Raw genomic sequence first — 22,954 nt, 5'->3', positions numbered from 1 at the left:
TTACACTGTTGTTTAAAATACTTAGGACTCATAGATTGCTTTTATTTGTCACTCAGTGAAGCATGATTATTTTAGGATGATAACAATATAACACTTGGTAATTATAAATCATTTTAAATTGTAAAAAAATATAAAGTTTTTGTTTTCTATTAAATTTATGATTATGACATTAAAAAGTTGTTCTGTGAGTTTTTTTTTATTTTTAGAATAGATACGAAGTTTAAGTGAGAGAGTTTGAAGCAAGGAGTTGAGTTTTACAGGACACATTTTATTTTTTAATTAACTGATTTGAATTTTACGATAATAATATTCTGTAAACGCTGTTCCAAGCGTTGTTACCGCCTGCCGGGTTGTGGCAGTTCTGAAAAGGTTTACATTGCTTTCCTAAGTTTTTTAGTATATTTTTGTAATGTTAAACTATCTTAGTCAATAAAGTGATTAGGAGATGATAAACTAGGTACTGACTCACACACATAGAATATTTTATTAGAGTAATATTCTTCATATAATTAACAAATAAAGAAATTTAAATGTATGTTGTGAACACGTAGTGTGCTTGTGCTGGTAATCAGCTATAAATATGTAAACAAGGTAAAATTTGAAATATTTTTTTTTCTTTTTAAGATAAAAAGAATACTCTATAATTTAACAAATTAAAGCAGCTATATTTTCTATGTCAACATTCAACTCAGTCTAAATAGAACATCTGTTCAAAATATTCATGTGATTTCATTTAAATTATACTAAAGTTTGTTTTACCCATATAACCCATATTCTTTCTTATCTTGAACTCAGACATGCTCTTCCTCTTTGAGTCTTGGGACTTCTTTTACTCTGTGCCTTGAATAATACTTATGTTCTCTGCGACTTTTTATTTGGTCATCTGTTATATTTATATTGCTGAACATACGGCCACTGGTTGCAGGTTATCTGAATGAATGGGAAGAGTACCTTTGATGTTTCTGCCCACCAAAAGTCCATTTCGGCTATAACCAAGTTCAATTGATGTATATCTATATTTCAGTAGACCCAAATTAATATCTCCTTTAGTTAAGATATTTTTAGCTATATTAACTGTAATTTCATCAAATCCATTGCTTTGTGAATATTTTTCAGTACTCGTTATAATACGAAAACCCCATTTCTTTGCAAACTCTTCCGTTTTAAAACTGTACGGGGTAGTTCCGTGATCCACTTCTGGGATACCAAAGATACTGAAGAGCCTTTTCATGCAAACTATTCCTGTTGTCGATTTTCAATCATTCCTTACATTTGAATAACTATTTTGAAAAACTTCCCCTAGGCTACTACCTAATAATACTTTCTGATGACCTTGCAGTAATTCACTCCAAGCAATTACCACGGCCTTTGTGGTAATTTTGATGGGGTCAAATGTTTGGGGCGTTGAGTTCATTTTTGTATTGATTTTGGGCATTTAACTACTCTGTTGATAACATCTTCATTAATTTCTGGCCAACAAACATTTGCCTTTGGGTCTCACCCACGATCTATTCTGACCTCCATGTCCTTCGTGAATGGCATTAAGGATATCATCTTTTTAATATACATCAATAGGTCAACCATTTTGAAGTTATTCTTTTACTAACTAAATATGTTCATCTGTAGCTTGAGCTTTCAAGAATGTCGGCATTTTTAATATTAAACCTTACTAATATGTCCTTTACAGTATAATGAAGTAATCTCCTATGTTATGTTATCACTGCTCAAACTAAACAGTTTATAGAATTAATAGTATTATTGACTCGTATTCATGCAATATTCGTTGTCATAATAGTTGAGGGAATTTAAGCAGTGCTTATGAATAAAATACTTTATCTACTTATGGATCACAAACAAAGCATACAGTGTAGTTTTGTAGAGATATTAATGTTGTATTGTGTGCATATCGCACTAAGTCTACTGTGGAAAGAATGCGTTTTCATAGTATAATAAGCACCATTATATAACACTAACTAATAAACAGTTCTATACGTAATGATGTCATTAAGGTCTATACACAAATAATAACAGGATTAGAACTCTTTGAGTATAAATACGGTAATAACTATATTTCTTATATTTCATTTTATTTATTATTTTAAGAACTATTTTATTTTAACTTATAACAAAAGAAATCAAATTATTTACATATTGTACTACTTTACGTTTGGCTAATACAATACATTACTTTCATTAAAATACAAAAATAGTAGACTGACATATTGAGGGCTGAAACAATACTGACATGTCGGCAGGATTTGTTGGTAATAATAATTACCAAGAGGCTGAAATAACGAGAACAATGGTGGGAAGGGAATTTCAATGAACATTTGCTCGTTTTCACCTTCCTCTTGTGAGCTTCTTCAAACAAAGTTGAAAACTTCAGGCCTATCTGAAGAGATCCAAATCGAATCAGCAAACACCTTTTACAATGAGTGGCGAAAATATTAGTCATCTCACTAATATTTCTGTATAGCCTACAGTCTTCATATAGCTCTTCATATATATTATTTCATTAGTAATATTTACTTACTATATTATTTAACTACTTGCTTCACATTTGTTTTTGAACGGGTCCTTGCTAACTAGTACGTGATAAGGTTTAAAATAATACTGAATTATATTTCAAGATTTCATTTCAGGTGTCTAATTTTCGGCTTAGGTAAAAATACAAACTTAATGGTTCCTTACCAGCGAACATAACTTTGTTTTTATTCCCCAAAACCGAAAAGAACGACCACCATGCAGCTGTCTGTCAGTACACTAAATGGTGGTTAGTGAGGCCACTTAAAAGATCGCTGATCACTTAAAAACTAGATAAAATCTCGAACACCACTCTAGGAGCAGTGAACGACTCCGTTGGTCCAGTCACATTTACATACCGCCGCCAGCTCGATTGCATCACCAAGGCCGTTCTTGCAACGACTTCTGACCTCACAAATATATCAAGGACCGGAAGAAGGAAGGACAGTTGCTGACCCGGACCAGGGAAAGTTTTACTTTCTCTTCCTCTCGCCAGGGCTACCATATCGATCACTGAAGTTGCGATCTGTGTATGTCTTTTGACGTACGCGAGAAAATACACCGAAGTCGGGCAAATATTACGGTTTTTAGGTTATGTTTACAATGCGCTGATTGTTGTGTGTCAGGTGTTTGGACAGACGAGAGGTTACCGACTGCCCCCCTCCATCTCCACCCAGACCTCCACCTCGTTGCGTTCTCTCCTCTCTTTGACTACACCATTTCTCCTCTCAGTCCTGACATAAGCGCGCTGGTCTCTAACATCCTCATCGCATAGCAGGTTTTGTTCGTGCGCCTAAGATTCTTGGACTTTTCCTACTTTAAGGTAAGCTCGTATTACAAAATATCATAAATCAATGTCAATATTAATCAAATCAATCCTGTAAAAATTTGTATTTAATTTGACCTTTTCGTGTGCTTTGTGTTAACATTTTTTATTAAGGGAGATAGAACAATCGCAACTGTGTTGCATACTTTTTATTTCCACATCTGGTTATGAACATAAAATATTATCCTAAATTTTAAATATTTATACTTTCTTATCTTAATGTTATGAAACTTTATTTGAGCTATGGAAAGGAAAACAATTTATAGTTACTTGTAATTGCGACTACTAACTCTTTAAAACATTTATAGACTATATATTAAATTTTGATTTGTGTGGTAAAACTATATTATCACATAACAATTTCATTTAACGTGTTAAATAAATTTCGATTATTTTTGTAGCATTATTATTTATTTTTAATTTCCCGAATGCTATTGTTTTTATGTACTGAGACATTATGTAGCTTCCAAATTAAACGTGAATAGTGCAACACTTATAAATTGCAACATATTTTACTGAGAAGGATCTTGGCATTTATTTCCACTTTTTCAGGGGTTCATTCAACGCAAATGACATTTGTAATTGAAAGTGCTGCGCCAAACAGTTGTAAAGGAATCTGTACAAGCCCATTTTTTAAATTTTTATTGACATCCCTGAGTTTGTATTTTTTTATATACTATCCGAAATTGGCCAATTTTGTTGTAGTTTGTTATAGTTTCAGACAATTCTAGATAGAACATATTGAACAATGTGTATCCGTTACCAGTACGTACTTACACGCTCCTGGAACGAATATTTCATTTAGACTACAAGTTCAAACTCAATCTCAAGCTTAAAATACGATTTAAACCATATTGTAATAAATTGCTTTATCAATCGCACTAACATAGTATTCACGTTAGTAATCTTTTAGATATTGCTTGAATTTTTGTTTTATACCTTCTTTTGTTTTTTTTTATTCTTATCATTGACTATACGGTTATGCGTAATACTATGTTCATTCTGCTGACAATATATGTTATATTTACAAGTAAAGTGCTTCGGATTCCACATTTTCAAATGTTTTGCTATTCGTGGGTCCATAGGTAATGTTTGGATTTTAAGATTATTTAGATTATTTACTACACGCATATGCTTAAGCGATAAAAACAAATTTGTGGGAAATTGTTTTTCCTATAGTACCGAGTTCCTTTTTTGAAATATTTAAGGAACCATTGTTTTATTAACACTTTAGTACCGATGCTTAGCTAAACAAAAACATAGTTTGTGCCAATATGCCTATTTCCCCAATTACGTATCCTCAAATTTTAAATTTCATATCCATGATGTAGGGTACGTTATAAAATTATTTCTCTCATTGCTATGTTTACCCAAACGAAGATAATATTTTTGGCAATAAACACCTCTGAGTGATCCTCAAACATATTGCGCTTCTGCGTGGGGTCGTATGCGAGTTTTCAACTCTAGAGAACGTTTTGGCACTCACGATTGCGCCGAACATATTAAAAATCGAATCTGTGGGAATACCTACTACTCTGTGATCCTTGGTAAATTTCATGTCCGAAAACTAATCATTTTTGGCCTATCATGCATTCTATATGAACAAAAAAACTGTTTTAACATAAAGTTACGTAATCCTATAATATGTATGGAGGAAAGAGTAAATACAAAGTAATAAATCAACTTAAACGTTCTTTTAAAATTTCAAAATAATCGAAACACCTTTTAAACTTATTTCTTCGAATGGCCTGAAGATAAATTTTAATGTTCAGTGTGCGAGACTGAAAGTAATCTGAAAAATAATAAACAGAATTCATTTTTAGGAGTAATTTTTTTTGTTCATCTAGGTGGCTTAATTATTTTTGAATGTTTCAAAATATCTGTCTTTCGATCACGCTCATGATAATATGTCGGATAAGTTTTAGCAAAACAAAAAGTATTTAAGTATTACGATTTTCTGATTATTTGCGACAGTTTTTTATTCGAATGAGGTTATTAATATTTCACAATGGGAAGCGGCCATACGAGGTTTTGAGAATTTTGCAAAAACATATTAGTAATACAAACCCAATTTGTTTAATGTTTAACTGATTCAAACTAAACTTAGTAAAGAAATAATGCATGCATATGTGTTTTGTATAAGTTTGTTAGACTGCCTCATTCAATCAAATGTTCAATCTGGAGGTCGTTCTTAATATTTTTATCTCGATTATTACTCTATATAGACCAAAGATAATTGTTTAGAATCGTAAAAAAAGAATTGATTTATTTTATTTTTATTCGTAACACGTACAGACCAGACCTCACAGTTGTGTAGAGTATCTGTCTGTATTTGTCTGGAGTATTTGTCTGTAGTCTCCAAATTTTAAGAGGCTCTATAACTAATATTTCAACATGCCAACCGTATCGAAAGTTTCTATACTTTATTTCTGAGTCATTAGACTGTTATGGGACTTTATTTCTTTAAATTTGTTATGTATCATAAGATTAAAGACAGTAGTACAAGGCATTATAAGTTTCCTGTAGTATACAGTAACATAGCTACAATGCATTTACAGATATAATTTTAACTGATAGCAGCAAACCTGGCATTGATTTATTTAATAGAATTTTGAGACTATACATTCAATTCTGAGTTTCTATAATCTCTAATACAGCAAGCCTCTTTTATATATTTCCGTATAGAATATTTATCAAAGTTATGTCCATTTTTAGAAACTCTGCGGTTTTAAAAACTACTTACGTGCTTAGATGTCTATATAGAGCTTTTAATTTTTGAAATATGCTAACCATTTAAGAGTGTTTATTCTACCTAAGTTGCGATAATTTTGCAAACTATTTAGGCAATCTATGCAATATCTAACTTTCCACCTAGTCTTTCTTCAGATCTTGATGTAAGGGATATTTTTATTGTCTCACTCGAATTATTTTGATTAGTTACACTATTATTTATGTTTAGTACTTAGTTCCTAAAAGGGTCAGCTAAAGGGGATTATTAGAGTATTATCACAAAATACGTTAAAAACTCTGAAGCACAAAAAGGAATTGGAACAATAAAAATTGTCTACATTTTTATTTTAAAAGAGCTCACCAATATTAAAACCAGCAATGATGGTTTTCTACACAAGGTGATGATGATTTTACTTTTCTAACAAGAAGTGTTAGAAAAGGCATGATTACAATGGATAAAGGGGCTATAAGGAAAAAAGTTGTTGAAGTCTAGTCCCGTAAGAGGTCGTGAAGGAACATGATATGCGAGGACGAAGGCCAGTAAAGAAGTCGACCTACAAGTAGATGTAGTCGCACGGTTGCTCTCTTCCTACACGCCTAATTTTGAAGGACTGTAGGCTGTTAGCTGGAAGACGAGAGGAAATTCGTGAACGATTTCTTTATCCATTTTGTCTATGATTTTATTTCCGTAATTCCTGTGATTATTTAAATTTTGAAGACAGAATTTTATGTAGCTTGAAAATTGCGCAGATAATATAGAAAACTCTTGCACCTCCACATACAGATCAGTTGGACACTCATCAAGCATCTGGTCCACACTTTGGTTGATCACAATAAACAAAAAACTGCCCATGAAATAAAATTTTCCTTTCTTAGAATTGTGCTGAAATTTATTTTAAAATCACAGAATGTTCAGTTCCAAAACCAGAATAATTGGCAACGAGAATAATTTCAGTAACTCATCATCAATCAACCAACTATTGCAAGCATTACAGTAAAAGTAAAGTAAATTTAAAAGTCTTACTTTATCAGGCTAAGTTAGAGCTAAGAAGCCGTCTCTAACACTTAACCTGAGGTGACTTCCGAACCACCAAGGCCGGACAGGCGGGGTGCTTGCTAGGACAAGATTGCTCAGCGGTCACCCATCCAAGCAGCAGACACGCTCGACGTTGCTTGATCCGGTTATCTTGCGACAACCGTTGCACCCGCTACACAACACCATTGGAATTTGGAATTTTTAAACATTAATCCTGTCACGATCCATGAAATAATGAACGAATTGTATGTAAAATATAGCAGTTAGATATATATAATAAATATAATGTAGTTTGTAGTTCAACAGGGCGAACGACCTCGTTACTGTCATCAATAAGATACTATTTAACGAGGAAGTTAAACTATCCAAAAATATTAACGTAAACTTAACATTAATCCTAGGTTCCATAATTTATTTTAAATAACACAAACTATTTCAAACAATATTTTATTAAATGACCAAAATTAATTCTGAAAACTAATTCCAGTACCAAGAAACAGTACACATGTTGTGGACAGGCACGCATAAACAAATGTAATTTAACTTTCACCCTTAGACAGTTATCAATAATCTCATGATGTGCAAAATCACTTACTTCACAGCGCAATCCAGCGGTTGGACCTAGTACTATCATTAACTAGCATTAACACTAGCAAATTTTGTTACCGGGTCACAGTTACTAGTCTCGGTCCTGCTAGTCTTTGGGAGTGAGTCTGAACACAATTAGACATCTTAATTTTTTTCTTTGATTGAATAAGAAGGATGCGGCATAATTTTATACCCACTACAATACTGCCGCATTCTATGCAATTTTTGTAACATAATCTTGGAGACATTAACGAATGTAATTAGATAAAATATACATAGTTTCTGAGTGAATTTTTCAACTTATAGACCTATAATTACCAATCATGACATAGAACGTTTACTTAAATTAAAACAAACTGAACAACACTACACACATACGCACAAACACTCGATTTGAAATTTGTATTGCAACCTCAGCGAAGGCGAAGTGTGTATATACAAACAAAGGAGTACCCTACACTACGTGTCACATAACAGGTCTTTGCTGAGGTTGCAATACAAATTTCAAATCGAGATTTCATTCTCGAGACATTCTGTAGACAGATAGACGGACAGACAATCATCCGTGAATAAAATCTTTTCACTATATTGTATTAATATAACTAGTGATTTGCGTTAATACCTTTAATTCACCAAATTGAATGTTTTAATTTAGATAAATGTTATGCCTTAAGGCTGTGTTTGTTATATATCGGGTCTTGTGAAATTTTACATATGTTTTTTGCAATATTCAATGTAACTGACAGTAAAAGAAGATTTCATACAGCACAAGGTCGATAGTACTGTTAAAAAGTGTTCCGGTTTCAGACATGATTTGAACTTTCACTCTCTTTCCCTAAAACCCAGATCCTGACACCATTCAATAGTAAACGTTAATATAAACGTTGAAACCATAAACGGTAAACTAAGCTAAATTAAGAGGTATCCTTCCGGCCTCAAGTGTCGCTACTACGGCAAATTTCCAATTTTATAGTTCGGTAGTGAAGTGAGAATATTGTAGTCCAGTAGCCTAGAGTCAATTTACATTGTATAAAAACACAACCTGGTTGTTCTTAAAATGGATGGGCAAATATTTACTAAGAGTTAAATCGATCATCAGCCCACTCGTTTAAGCGGAATTTTAAATGAGAGGTCATCAATAAGGTTAAAAATGATTTTCTCTCAGATTCAGCTTGGAGTAAATAAATATTAAATCAGAGTCAGCTAACCATATACTGGCCCTGAATGTAGCGAAAGAGACTGGAATTTTATATTGTTTTACGTGTCTCAAGGTTGGTTTTAAGTGTACACTAGGAAAAATTATTATTAATTAATATTAATTTGAGAAAATTATTATCGCTTCATATCTTTAACAATTGGTATCCTCCATTTCGAACTCTACCTAAATTAGCACGGCTAACGATCGATTTATTTCTCATGAAAATTGTCTCTATCGTTTATAATAAAGACCAGGTTGTGTACTTATACAGTGCACATTGGATCTCGGTACCTATATCAAAATGATTTAATTCCGACCATTCAACTCACATTCATTGAGGACGATCAGCCTTTTATGGCATAATTAATCGTAATTATTCCGTAAATGTAACTCTAATTAACGAAAACGTAAAACACAAATAAAGCACTTTGCGTGAGTAACCTTTCGTTGATATCCGGGTTGGGTAATTTATTCTCCTGGCTTTTATTAGAACCTTAATGCTCCCACCCCTTCTTACGTAGCATTTGTTGAGGAATTTACACTCAGGTGTTAATGGTTTATTACTTTCTGCATGATATTTGAGAATACGAAGGTTTTCTGCAGACTTCCTACGCTGCGCAGATTCAGTGACCTCACTTAACTCCTTCAACTAAAAGAATCTTCTTCGGCCTACTGAATTTCTTATGGTTGTCATGAAGAATCTACTGTCATTTTCTTCAGTCTCAAAGAGCCTCAAAGAGGGCTGTAAGGAAAACGAAATTCTGAATCAAGCGATTGTACAAAAAATTTTAAATAAGAAGTACGTGGGGAAATAGTTATTATTTATGCATTAATTATCCACTTTTACGTCCCACATTTTTGTATCAAATTTTACTAGTTCGTTTTATATATATTAAAATAACTTCTGTATTACCATTGTTAGTATAACTTGAAAAGAGTTATGACTATGAATTTAGAATAAATTATTTTATTGTTTCATAACGTGTTCTAGATGGGTTTTATTACTTTTTTAGATTGTTAAGGCGTTAAATTATGTTTTCGATTCATAATTAGTACATTTTACCGGTCTACTACAGGTAAAATTTTCTATTTTTAATACATTTACAATTGGCAAATAGTCTTCTGTTGAACTCAGAATTTAAATAGTTTAATTTCCCACTTGGCATCAATATTACATTGCTCTGTTTGTTATAGGTTTCATTTGAATGTATTTAACAGTGTTGCTTACTGTAGTTTCTGCTTCTGTGTGTTGTAGAAAAACTTATATTTTACTAATTCTTTTATTGTTTTAATTAGTAATACAATACGCTTTTAAAGTTGTTGGTTATTAGTTTAGCCCCCAATGTAGCAAACACCCATGTCCGGGGGCTAGAGGTGCAGTTCCCTAGAGAGGTGAAGGCCAGTTTATATTATATAATATGCAGTATACACAAAAACTACATTATAAATACTTGTTAACCGTGCGCGCTTTGTTTAAACGACTGAAAAAACGTTTGCAAATCCCACGTTTCGCTGACCTGCTCGAAGCTCAAGGCTTCCAGCTCGAGCGTCATTGGAAATCCCTACATAGACGGCTTCTGTTATTTCCAAGAGTCTTGTCTGACGCTGTTGACGATTCGGAAAATTAATTTACATCTATACCAATATAACTCCAGATATCTAAGATCAGCATAGGGAAATTCCGAAACTTCTCCAATAACCAAAACCCAATCGCAAACCATTGTATCATTCCATAACGTCAAGAACTCCATATATCGCCGGATCGGAAACCCAAACCAGTTTGGTGCGGCAGCTGTATATATTCCTTAAATCTGTGACGGTCATTAAGTGAATACCATGCCTAACGATAGGGCCTGTACTGAAGTACGTGGTCAAAAAATACTTCGTTTGAAACTCATATCAGGACTATAATATGCGCTGTGGTCATTGATGGGAAATGCCCATCTAAGTAGCTGTGTCCCTATAATATTTAAAATGTCAGTGGTACTTGCAATATGCCAAATAACACCGAGCAGAAGCATTTCTAACACAATTAAAATCTTGATATATTTCATCATCACTGTGTTATACTTCATAAAATAGATGTTGAACTGAAACTGGCTAAGGCAGCAATGCACATCCGCTTATGAAGGTGAAGGGGAGTTGCATCAAGATTGGATAAAGCGTAACCAACAAGCGATCAATTTGATTTCTTGATAACAGGCTGCCAACTTTTTAATAATCTCATGTTATTGTCTTTGTTCAACTAAACTATATTTTTCTTTCTGCATGCAGTACGTCTACGAGATAGCATTCTAGTGAACCGCGATCGCGAGATAGCGATCTCCTGAGAGACACCGAAATATTCGTACCATTTGAGCCGCATAATAAAGCGAATAAAGTTTAAAACTCAAATACTTCATTCAAAACGGCAGCAGACAGTATGTTAAAACTGTATGGAATCTTATATACATACTTAAACCCCCGTGTGTGGTATCGTGTATATATTACAATATCAGTTGGTTATGACCAAAATCATAAATGTACAGCAATATAAAAAGTTTTATTTTGCTTAATGTCATAATACTGTGCTTTATTTAATTAGATTTTTATCTAGTGAATAAGAATAGCTACATTTCATTTTATATGGATTCCGTATATTATTAAATCTTAATCTGTAAATAAATATGCTATATGTAAATCAAGGGTTATTATTATGAACTATGGGTTAATTTATTCCACACATCTTCCTTTCAACTTTTCGTAGTCATATTTCGATACTATACAGCCTTCCTCTGCAATGTAATAATGAAAGAATTTGAACCTACCAATTATTTCAAAATAGGTCAAGGAATGAAAGCATCTACCAAATCACAGCGTACTAATAGCTAGCTGTCTGTCTAATCCTCGCCTGTAGCTTCACACGGGACTGATTTCTCTGTATTTTATAACGTGATTTGAGTTGCTTAACATGGTGGCTTTACAATACTGCTAACACAAGGAACCTTACAATCTCTTTTTGAGTGATGCTCATTTATTTTCAGTTAGAGAGAGAGAGAGAGAGAGAGAGAGAGAGAGAGAGAGAGAGAGAGAGAGAGAGAGAGAGAGAGAGAGAGAGAGAGAGAGAGAGAGAGAGAGAGAGAGAGACAGAGACAGAGAGAGGGAGAGAGAGAGAGAGAGAGAGATTATTTCATCATTTTGACACATGGTTAGGCCTAGTGCTGATGTTGATAATTTAGAAAAATCTTTAGGCATATATGTAATGACCGACTTTATGCTGATGATAAGGTAAGGGTTATAGCACAGTGATAACTCTTCGCGGAGTTTCAAATCCCCACCCACCACCATCAAAATCCGTCAGAAGAGGACTCTTGTCAAAAGAAAACTTGAGGTCATGTATCAAGAAATTAAGAGTTGAGATAATCCATATTACTCTAGAGATTACTAAATCTAGGTGCAATTATTATTATTGCTATATGCACCATAATTTTTTCAAAAAAATGTCTCCAAATAAAATTTTTACGTTATTTGTTTAGTTAAAACCTTGATTTTTAAACATGTTATAATGGTGTTCATATGTTATGAGATTGTTCTAATACTCGGAATAGGTGACTTTTTTTAAGGATTATTTTTTGCTTACAATTTTTTATGTTTTGAAATAATCCTGTTTTACCCTAGTTATTGAGATAAACTTCCATGGGAAAAAATCCTATGATTTTGTCAGTAAGCTTTTATTATGTACGACGTTGTCATTATAGGGTGATTGGACTGTTTTTCAGTATTAATTAAAAAATAGGATAATATTTTTTTACTATAGAAAGATTATTAAAGTTATTTAAACAATGTAAGGAGGAAATAAAACAAGCCTATCCTTATCAAAATACGTTATACAGTGTATCATATAAACCTTTCCTATATTCAACGCCTATTCATATTATTTCGCAGAGTACAATATAAGAAAACATAATATTTATATTCGCTATTTATGTTGTTGATATAGATAGTAGTTTACTTAGTTTTTATGTACTTTTAAAACTAATGCTGTCAAACCTTAAAACATCTGTTGCAACACAGTCAGATTAAAGCATGTGGGCAAGTGCGGATTCCACCTTGAATTAAAAATTATTTAAAATATCGAATAGTACTAGTAGACCTCCAAATATCCAGGCATATGAAATTTATATACATTTAATACAATATTACATTCCCTTTCACTTTTATGTGTATTAAGGATGAAAAAGAGATTGAACTTACAGCGGAAACGTATTCTTGAAAAGTAACCACAAAAAACATTAAGCAAACACCGAAAATCATTGGCTTGATAAAACCATTCTGATCTTAAAATAAATATTCTAAATTTATAAAAGTATACTCATAAGAAAGTTTTCCTACCCTTGTTCTGAAATACAATTTACTCTTGCTGCATACACGAATGTATATAAACACTTCTTTAGATATGGACATACGTAATATCAAAATAATTCAATAACTAAAATAACAGTTTTATTTCATTGAATTTTGGTTTTGCCTTCCCGAGCTATGACAAACATTTTGGAACGATTGCGGCTAAAGGTCTCCTCAAGAAATTGACTTCTTCCAAGGTCAACGACAGGATTTCCGGTCGAGGTTCACGTGCAAGCAAGTTCATCTTGATACTCAGCAGAGGACAGGATATCCTGCACCGACCTAACTGTCTGGAATAAAATATATGTACATAGTATATCAAAATACTTATCAAAAAAGTATTTATTCATTAAAGAAGATAATTGTTTGCATACATGCTATTCTTTAAAAATCTAAGAAAATATGGAGTACTACAATGTTCAATACGTAGTCCCATCTTATGTACAATACATTTTAATTATGTCAATGTATCAGTAACCACTCCTGTATAAATCGTGTATACCGATGACACGGAATTCGTTTAAATTATGTAAATTTAATATTCATTCAGAATCATACAGGACATTCGTAGACTATCAAACATAGATTCGTCTTGTTCCAGGCTCATGTTTCATGAAACTTAGGGTAGATATTATCACATATGCAAGTAGCTATTTAAATTATAAATACAAGGTCTCTAAATATATTAGTTCAAGGAATCTACTTCTACATATTTAAACTTAATAAACCGGCTATATTAGAAATATATTTAATGGAATCCGAGCCACCGAAATGTGTTAATACCTAAAATTTATTTCATGAGAATTCAACTTTTAATTACAGAATTGTTGCACATGAAATTAGCATATTTGGCTCGCATGGAACTAAAACCCGAACCCGTTATGTTAAGTTAACATAACTAGTAATAATATAACTCTAATTACAGTCGTTACATGAAGTAAATTAAAATTCCTAAGTATGTAACAAATTAAAGGGTATTAGCCCTAAACTTAATTTCACAAGTATTTTGTCTTCTGATTACATGACAGGTTAATTACTTAAACACTTAGGTGGCCGAAAAGAACGTAAAGTAATTATAAAGTAATAAACAGGCTTGGTGACGCAATGTTCGTGACGAGTGAGACATCCGGGTTGTAGTCCCTGTGGAGTGTACCATACATATATGGCTGATGGTCAAGGTCAAGCTTTCAAAATAAAAAAATATGTGTGTAATATTATGAAGATTGATCAGCTGAATGGTTACAAAGCTTGACCTTGGACCCACCAAGTTATTTTCTAAACTAGACCTTGCTCTTTCTATTTGAGTTTACTGTAATGTAGTCAGGAGGAGAACTTGTGCTGGCTATTTCGCAGCCCCGTGCAAAACAACGTGTTGCCGCCCTCAAAGTTTTGCTAGATAAAGTGCAATGACTATATCCCTTTAAAGTATCCCAAGGAATGGCAAAAATCTAATAAATTGCACGACCAAGCTAGAGCCTCTACAACTTAGTATTCTCTCACTTTTACCAAGGGATATTTTGTTTGTTTAAAGATCATTATTAACGATAAGAGATCTAAAAGTATAACAGGGTTATGGACATTTGCCACCATAATGTGTAAAATAGAATCAACAACGGTTTGAAAAGTATTATCTGCCTTCTTCTTCAGGTTTAGCTTTGTATTATATATTTTAAGTACACAAAAAAGACTCACGTGACTGCTGGACAGCATTTTACAGTATAAATTTGCGGTTGTCAATACACAACTCTACATTATCGTCTCCGCGACATACCCAATTCATCAAACAATTCATGACTATAATATTAGGTATTACACTTTATAGATTAAATAGCCAACCGTAATCGTAGCATATATTGTATATGATAAATTTTTATTCCATTTTTAAAATCAACTTTATTAATTGGATTATTATTATTCACGTTTCCTTTTTATTTTTCCCTCTCATTCTTGTCGTGTCACCATATGTACGTTTAATTGCGTCGAGTCTGTTGAGGTAATTTAATCACATAATTGCAGATTTTGAGAAAATATTTTTGCTCGAGCTATTTTTTCTGGTTTTCTTAGAAGATATACAATGTTTTAAACCCCTCATACGTCATGAGAAATTGAAACGTAATCATTAATTTGTTACAGAATAATTATTATCATCTAGCTGAAGGACCTGTGTGCATATCGTATAGCTTCAAAACTTGAGAATGGTTTCATGGAGCCTTTGGGAAACTTCAAAGTTAATGAATGTGTTTTAACGATGCGAGGGACATTTATTTATGAAATAACACCGCCTGAAAACCCAAGTCGAGCAATCAGACCTCCATTAGTACGGGTAGTTAGATGGCAGCAATTCAGTCGGTAATGGAATTACACTAATTCGCCGTGTTGCTTCGGGCGGCAGATTTATACCAAACGATGACAAAGCATTCTGTTCAGAGAGGCAGCATAAAATAGTTATCATTTCAAGGCCGTTAATTTATATCGCTTTCCAGGATAGCCACGTAATTAGCATTAACTAAGTGATGTGTGATGAGTAGATTCTGCAATCTCTATGATCAAAATAAGCTCAAAAATAAATCGAGCAGTAGCATAAATTGGGTTTTTGACTGAAAGATCATATGGCATGTAATATACTGAAATTATTTGCCATCGTTATAATTATATTACATAAATAGAAGACCACGTTTCGAGAATTGGAATTTATCCTTGTGTAGCCTCAAAATTTATTTGTCAAAAACCTAATACGAGTACATTAAGTTAACAAGTTACACGTCAAAACATTTTGTTAACAGACAATTTCTTCTGTTGCCAAATCTTTAACTTTGGCATTGCCATATATCGATTTACATTTGTTTAACCTTATGTAATACATTTTGTTAATACCTGAAGAAGATTAAATATTCCAGTCTTAAAATTGTAATGTTGTAATTGAAAATTGTAAATGTCCCAAATCTTGTTACCCTTTCAAATTATACATTCTCAATAATAATCTTATCAGGAAAATGTAGTGTAGTTTACCCAGAGGTTTGGAGTGCCTAGATGACGCTTTCCTCATGCAATAATAAAATAGCATTCTGTGTTTTAGCTTGTGGGTTTTAATTTTTGTTTATGGGGGATTAGAACCTCTGATTCCCCCCTCTCCAATATTTTTACCACTGAAATCGAGAATTACAGACGCTACTTATTTCATTAGATTTATTAGGCAAAGCAATCCTTTGAAAAATATTCCAAAAACAAATGGAATAAGTTGCCTTCAATCTCAAACAGAAAGAAATTTTAATTTAAGTAACAGGAGTAATCGAATACAAGGAAGTATGGAACGCACTGAATTTAATTTAATCATGTTATTAGTAGACAAAAATACCCTTAAAAATACTTTAATATTTAAGTAATTATTACTATTTAAGATAATTAAGTACTTTAAAATCTTAAAATTATCCCACATTAAAATCCATAACGGTGACTTGAGGCACTTAAAGAAGACAAAGTTCCTCACGCAGAAACTAAATTTATGCTCTGTTAGACATTTCCATTTAATATATAGTACGACAATTACTATTATTGAGTAACTTTAAATCGTGCCTATGCTCAACACATGGGACACGAGGTACTCAATTCGTTGACTGCGTCAGGCTTATGAATACTAACCAGGGTCACTCGGTAACTAACTCGCCTGCAGTTAGCTGTGTGGAAGCGAGAGAGAGTAGTATACGTATTGCCACAACCTGGAATTGTTCAATACATTATATACAACATATATCTGTATGTGGTATTTGTAGTACAAGAATGACACCTAAGATTTCAAAAAAGATATTTTCAGAAGCAAACCGGATGTAAATATTATTATTGTGGAAAATGAAAGTCACTGAGAACATCATAATGGCCATAATTTTGGTATTTGTTTGATAATCACATGTAAAATTAACAATAATAAAAATCTTTAAAAAAACTACTTTACACGAGATTTAATAAATTTTAGTACCTCTACGTCCTGCTACGTATTTCATTTATTACTTTATTTAATCATAACTAGCAGTTTCTATTTTTGTAAATTTTACAGCTACAGCAAAAGAAAATATATTTTATTTGAGCGTCGTATTTTCTTACCAGTAGACAAAAGGACTTTTTACCTCAGGTACCGTGAGTGGTTTTTCTTTCTTGCCATCTAAGGTGAAAATTTTAAACAATTACGAGCCTAAACTAGCCTATGTTACAAAATAGTACAAATCCTTCATTATTCACCCATCATTCTCGCCTCTTCTTATTAATATCGAGGTCTGAGCCTTGCCCGTGCCCATATAATATGCAGCAATGCAATATCAGCGACAGTCCAATGGTTCTGTCTCTATACTAAACTTGGGTTGCTTTATTTCCCTAACTAATGCGTTGAAGCAGTCTACCTTACTTGCAAACTTCGAATATTTATAACCACGAGACCTTCCAGCAAAAAGTAAAAACAGAACAATCTTTTGAACAACCTCGTCCGTACTAACTCATTAATATTTTTAATTGTGTCACCACAACACACAATGTGTGTGTGTGTGTGTGTGTGTGTGTGTGTGTGTGTGTGTGTGTGTGTGTGTGTGTGTGTGTGTGTGTGTGTGTGTGTGTGTGTGTGTGTGTGTGTGTGTGTGTGTGTGTGTGTGTGTGTGTGTGTTGTGTGTGTGTGTGTGTGTGTGTGTGTGTGTGTGTGTGTGTGTGTGTGTGTGTGTGTGTGTGTGTGTGTGTGTGTGTGTGTGTGTGTGTTGTGTGTGTGTGTGTGTGTGTGTGTGTGTGTGTGTGTGTGTGTGTGTGTGTGTGTGTGTGTGTGTGTGTGTGTGTGTGTGTGTGTGTGTGTGTGTGTGTGTGTGTGTGTGTGTGTGAAATCCTAGACACGTCACTACCACAATCTGAGATTGCTGCAGATAATTAAGTAACAAATACACAATTACTGTATCACTCTTCTCACCACGACACGTGCAGTCTTGCCATGCTCAAAACAAATTAGGGCCACGTACCTAGTGTTGTTCGCCGTGTGATTGCGTAGGAAATTATACGTTTTTCACAAGTCAGCTTTATCTCCTATCTGTACACGAAGGTTAAATTGGTATATTCTCTTGATCTTGTTGTAAAGAAATGACGGGTTCTTGCATAACTGCCTTTTTTCTTAAAAGATGTTCTAATTTTTAATTACAGCTAAAATTGCGGCTATTACTTCAGTCGAGGTCAGCTGTACCAGGATAACATTTCACAACTTCGAGTTTAAGGAAATATGAGTATTTTCTAAACTATATTACCAACTCACACACTTGCATCTAAATTAGTGATATTTTTCACAACAACTAGTTATAAACTAAATATGAGATTAATTATGTTAAATAATTATGGGTAAAATGTGAGTATTGTTACTACCTGAGTTCGATAGAAAGTGCTATTACTAATAGTTGAATTGACAAAGAAACTATAGACTATAGTTCATGAGAACTCTGAACTACATAACTATTGGTTTGCTTTTATTGGCTGATCACAAAGCCTACTCTCAATTTCTTTCAAAGTCTAATTGATATCTACTAGACAACCTGGATATTGAACGATTTTTTATTACTGTCCATAGGGACTGAAAATGGCAATGGGAGAATGCCGTAAATCTTTCGTCGTGAATCTAAATTAGAGGCATGGAGTGCCATCAATCGCTATTACTGTTTAAACTACTGTTCAAAAATAAAACTGTGATTTCTTGTAAGGTTGCCGTCGTAAAACTTAACTTGGCCTGTGCTAGTCATACAAACTAATAGACATAAGTACAAGGGAAACAGAACACCAAAGCAAGTCAGATCCTGAACAAAATCCTTGTAGCTCGAATATTATATATTGAGGAACTTATAACCTTGAAGGAAGTATTGGCCATAATTTTTTTCCCCTAGTTTTTGTTCAAACCCGGAATTGTGACATGCAAAAACCGTGCTTTTGATAATTATTTTAATTAATATGAGGAAAAGGTGAAATGGCGTTCGTTTGCATATTGCTGATTGTGACAATCACGCCCAGGAGTTAAAAACAATTAATTGTGCTCTCAACCGTACTGAATATATTTTTCACCTCACTGTAGACAGAAATCAGATATTTCTGTAAGTAGTTGTGTGGACCGAAAGTGTCATTTTCCCGGTTTAGATCAAGGAAGATAGCTGAAGATTTTTAACATACTACTAAAAGTTATATAGGATGTAAAAAATAGTCCCGCACGGGTTCCATAATTCCTGAACGATTACAGGGAAAAGAATAAAGCTTGGTACATCATTACTTAGTATCGAAACTACTTTGACGAATTATCCTTTTAATGATTCTTATTATTTGTATTTATATTATATCTTTACCGATGGTCCCAAGAAAATGAATATTATAAACTCAGTAACTAAAATAAATTTATTTCATCTTAGGTGGGCGCACTGTGGTGTCCAGCAAAGTAATTTATTGATAGTTAATGTACTAACAATGCATACACGTTACGCCCACGCATTTTGATAGGTCTTTGGGCTCATAAATGTGTTTCTCTCGGCAGGGGCGCAGCAAGAAATTTCTTCTCGGGGAAGGGGGAGGTTTGGCCTCATAACTATCGGTGGATGGGAGTATCGGGGAGGATAATAAAATATAATCCCATTTTATGCTAATCTAATATTTGAATGAAACAGGGGCGGCAAGAGTCCTATAGTATATGCGGTTTGCCAAATAATAAGTATAAAAAGGCATTACATTTGCGGCTTGTCTCATACCAGAAGCTCTTAATATTAATCATTACCAAAATGGGATTATATCTGTATGTTCAAAATCTAATTTGATATAATGATCTAGTTTATATCTTTTTTAACTTACTAGTTTTTGGAATAAACATCCTTAATCTGCAATGTTCAAACCTGCAGGGATAAGACATATTGCAGCTTTCTTTAATTTATTGATTGGTGGTTAAGTAATACTTGAAGAGGAGCATAATGAGGTGGTGGTAAGAGACACATCCTAAGAGAGGAGCTACTTATAGCCTACAAAGGGGAGGAACCGATTGGCTCCGTAATTAGGCCTATGATTATTGACAGTAACGTTTACGTTTGAGCTAGGATTCAATATTCACAACCTTGTGTACGACATCACACGCATCCATGTGTAGTAGTTTAACCAGTTGTAAAATTGAATATGGTACCTGGTTTAATATGTTATTCATTTTTATGTACCTAAAAATTAAAGTAAAAGATTACTGTATTATGCACTTGTTATGGATAACTTGTTATACGCCTGGTTTGGGATCCGTAAAACATTACAAATTAAATTTCAACATATGGGGAAGTGATAAAGATCAGGATCGGCAGTAGTTCCACCTTGTTAGTTACCTACTGCACTTCCCCAATCCAAACCTAGATCTGATGGTATTTTAACTGTATCCTGAGGCAAATATTATGTATATATATATATATATATACATAATAATACCAAAAATGTACAATGATAACACACTGAAATTGTAATTATGAGACAAAATAACGCAACATTCTTGTAAACATGTTCATAAGAATAACATACAGTTTTAGAGACATAAATCACAAAATAGCCAGCCAGGTACTTAGGTAAGTAGTTTTAATGTTTTCATTGGTGACATATAATGCAGGTTAGGAATCATTAAAATGTAATAATGAAAACGTTTAAGTAAATAAAAACGTGAAAAAGAAAATTACTTTTCAAATCTTTGTATTGGTACCGATCACGACAGACTTCGCGTGATTTGGGCCATCATGACCCATCAGCTCTTCTCCCCCTCATTTTTCAAACAAAATTATCAGTAAAGTCACGTAGATTACATGACCAGTTAAATTTTCCAGTGCATCTCCTTGATTCATTAATACTTCTTAACATGCAATACAGATTATTCACTGCCCATTAACAACACAAGTTGTAGAGATTTTTATGGTTTGTAAACGAAATTCTGCCTTAAACACTGCTTCACGGTGGGTCACATTTATTTACACGCATTATCCTTATTAAAGTATTTGAATTCAATAAAATATTTATATTATTTCTGAGCTTTGGAGGAGTTATAACACCCAAAACTTTCCCCTAGCTACGCCACTGCTCGACGCAATGGTGTTTTCAGAATGAAAGTCAGGGGTTCCAACAAATACCTTTTGTGCATTTACAGTTTTAACCTTTTAAGAACCTCAATTTAGAAATGGTATATTTGCGCGGTTACTAATACTCACTCCTGAGTTTAGACGAAAACTCCTGTGATAATTGCAGTCGAGCGTATAATCGTGGAATTGGAAACCACTCTCGTCCTTTCCCTGATTTACGGTTATCATATTTTTATCGTTACGATCGGCTCTTACTATTGGCCACTGGTCAGTTTTCAGTGGTTGGTTATTTCGTGCAGACATATTGTGACCTGTATTCTTTAGTTCAGTTTATAATAATTAGTAATTGGTTTATTAACGTGCATGTTTTAAGGATAATGTGCATGAAGTTAAGAGACAACGTGTTTGTTGTGATTCCTGACTCATGCAGATTACAACTCTATGACATAATTTGTTTACTTTATCCTAGATTGTAGTTATGTTATGTGGTTTGTTATTCACTTGAGGAAGTGATCTGATTGCAGATCTTGAATCGCGGTCTTAGTGATTTTTAGTATCACTGAACGATGGAAAATATCATATTACCTTCACAATCCTTACAGCAAATACTTAATTTAAACAAAGAGTTGGAAACAATGGTAATGTATCCTTAAAACGTATTTGATAATTCAACTGATCGGCCAGAATCGCATATCATTGAACCTGTTAACTCACGAATCCATAAATTAAATTATACGTTATTTAGACCTGGCGTTATCTATTTGCTATCTCCTGCTTTGTGAATGTATTAAGTCAAGAAATTTTAATCATAGCTGTAGCCTGATTCTGAGATAGAACCAGAGAGAAACGTGACTCACATAAGATTAGGGAAAGTAAGAGTGCTGGTTAGTTCATCTTACTATCGCAACATAGCAGATAAAGGCATACCTTCATGCGCGTTACTAATTAGTTTGTGGGAGGGAGCGTATAATGATAAAACATATTGCAGTGTAACAATAATATGAATATAACTGTACGAATAAAAATGAGACATTAATTAACATCTTGTGTTATTTACTGTCTGGTGGGACTCGGGAAGTATTTCCAGAGATAAATATGGTTCAGGAAAGATTATAGAAAGTGAATATGCTTGTTTATTCAGATTCCCAAAGAGGACCAACAGTTAAATAAGTACAGGAGAAATTATACTTGGTTCATTCACTCATTGATTTATTCCAAAGGAAAATTCAAACATAAAGTGAAAGCTGATTAACAACATTTTTAACAATGATAAATAAAATGACAACAATAACACAAGATGACATTCCTTATATGAATAGAGTAAAAGCTATGAAATGAGTAATACGTAGTGTATTACGTAGTAAAACAGTTTAATTTATACTTAGTAGAAACATATATGCTTCACAAACGCTTATAGTATAACGATGCCTGAACTGCAAGTTAGCCCAGTATTACTACAGTTCGATGTTAGGCATTCAGATAATAACAAAAGAATAGTGAAATTTCAACCTTGTGTTACAACTTTATGGCGTATATTTTTACAGTTCATGAAAATTCCATATATTTGGTCTCGTTTCGCCTTAATA

At 33.2% G+C, this 22,954-nt stretch overlaps 1 protein-coding gene across 3 annotated transcripts in view; it reads left to right on the top strand.

The window, feature by feature from the left end:
- The first annotated feature begins 3,198 nt into the window (after window positions 1–3,198).
- LOC124354366 (alpha-tocopherol transfer protein-like) overlaps window positions 3,199–22,954 on the top strand; it is a 40,403-nt gene continuing 20,647 nt past the window's right edge. For 2 of the 3 annotated variants that reach the window (XM_046804765.1, XM_046804767.1), the window contains exon 1: window positions 3,199–3,346. The gene's annotated coding sequence lies outside the window, so the exon portion shown is untranslated. The remainder of the gene's footprint in view (window positions 3,347–22,954) is intronic. The other variant, XM_046804766.1, reaches the window with a different exon arrangement.

This window comes from Homalodisca vitripennis, chromosome 2, assembly GCF_021130785.1.
Source record: "Homalodisca vitripennis isolate AUS2020 chromosome 2, UT_GWSS_2.1, whole genome shotgun sequence".
Lineage (NCBI taxonomy): Eukaryota > Metazoa > Arthropoda > Insecta > Hemiptera > Cicadellidae > Homalodisca > Homalodisca vitripennis.
Note: the sequence above shows the minus strand (reverse complement) of the source record. Positions and strands in the feature narration are given on the sequence as shown.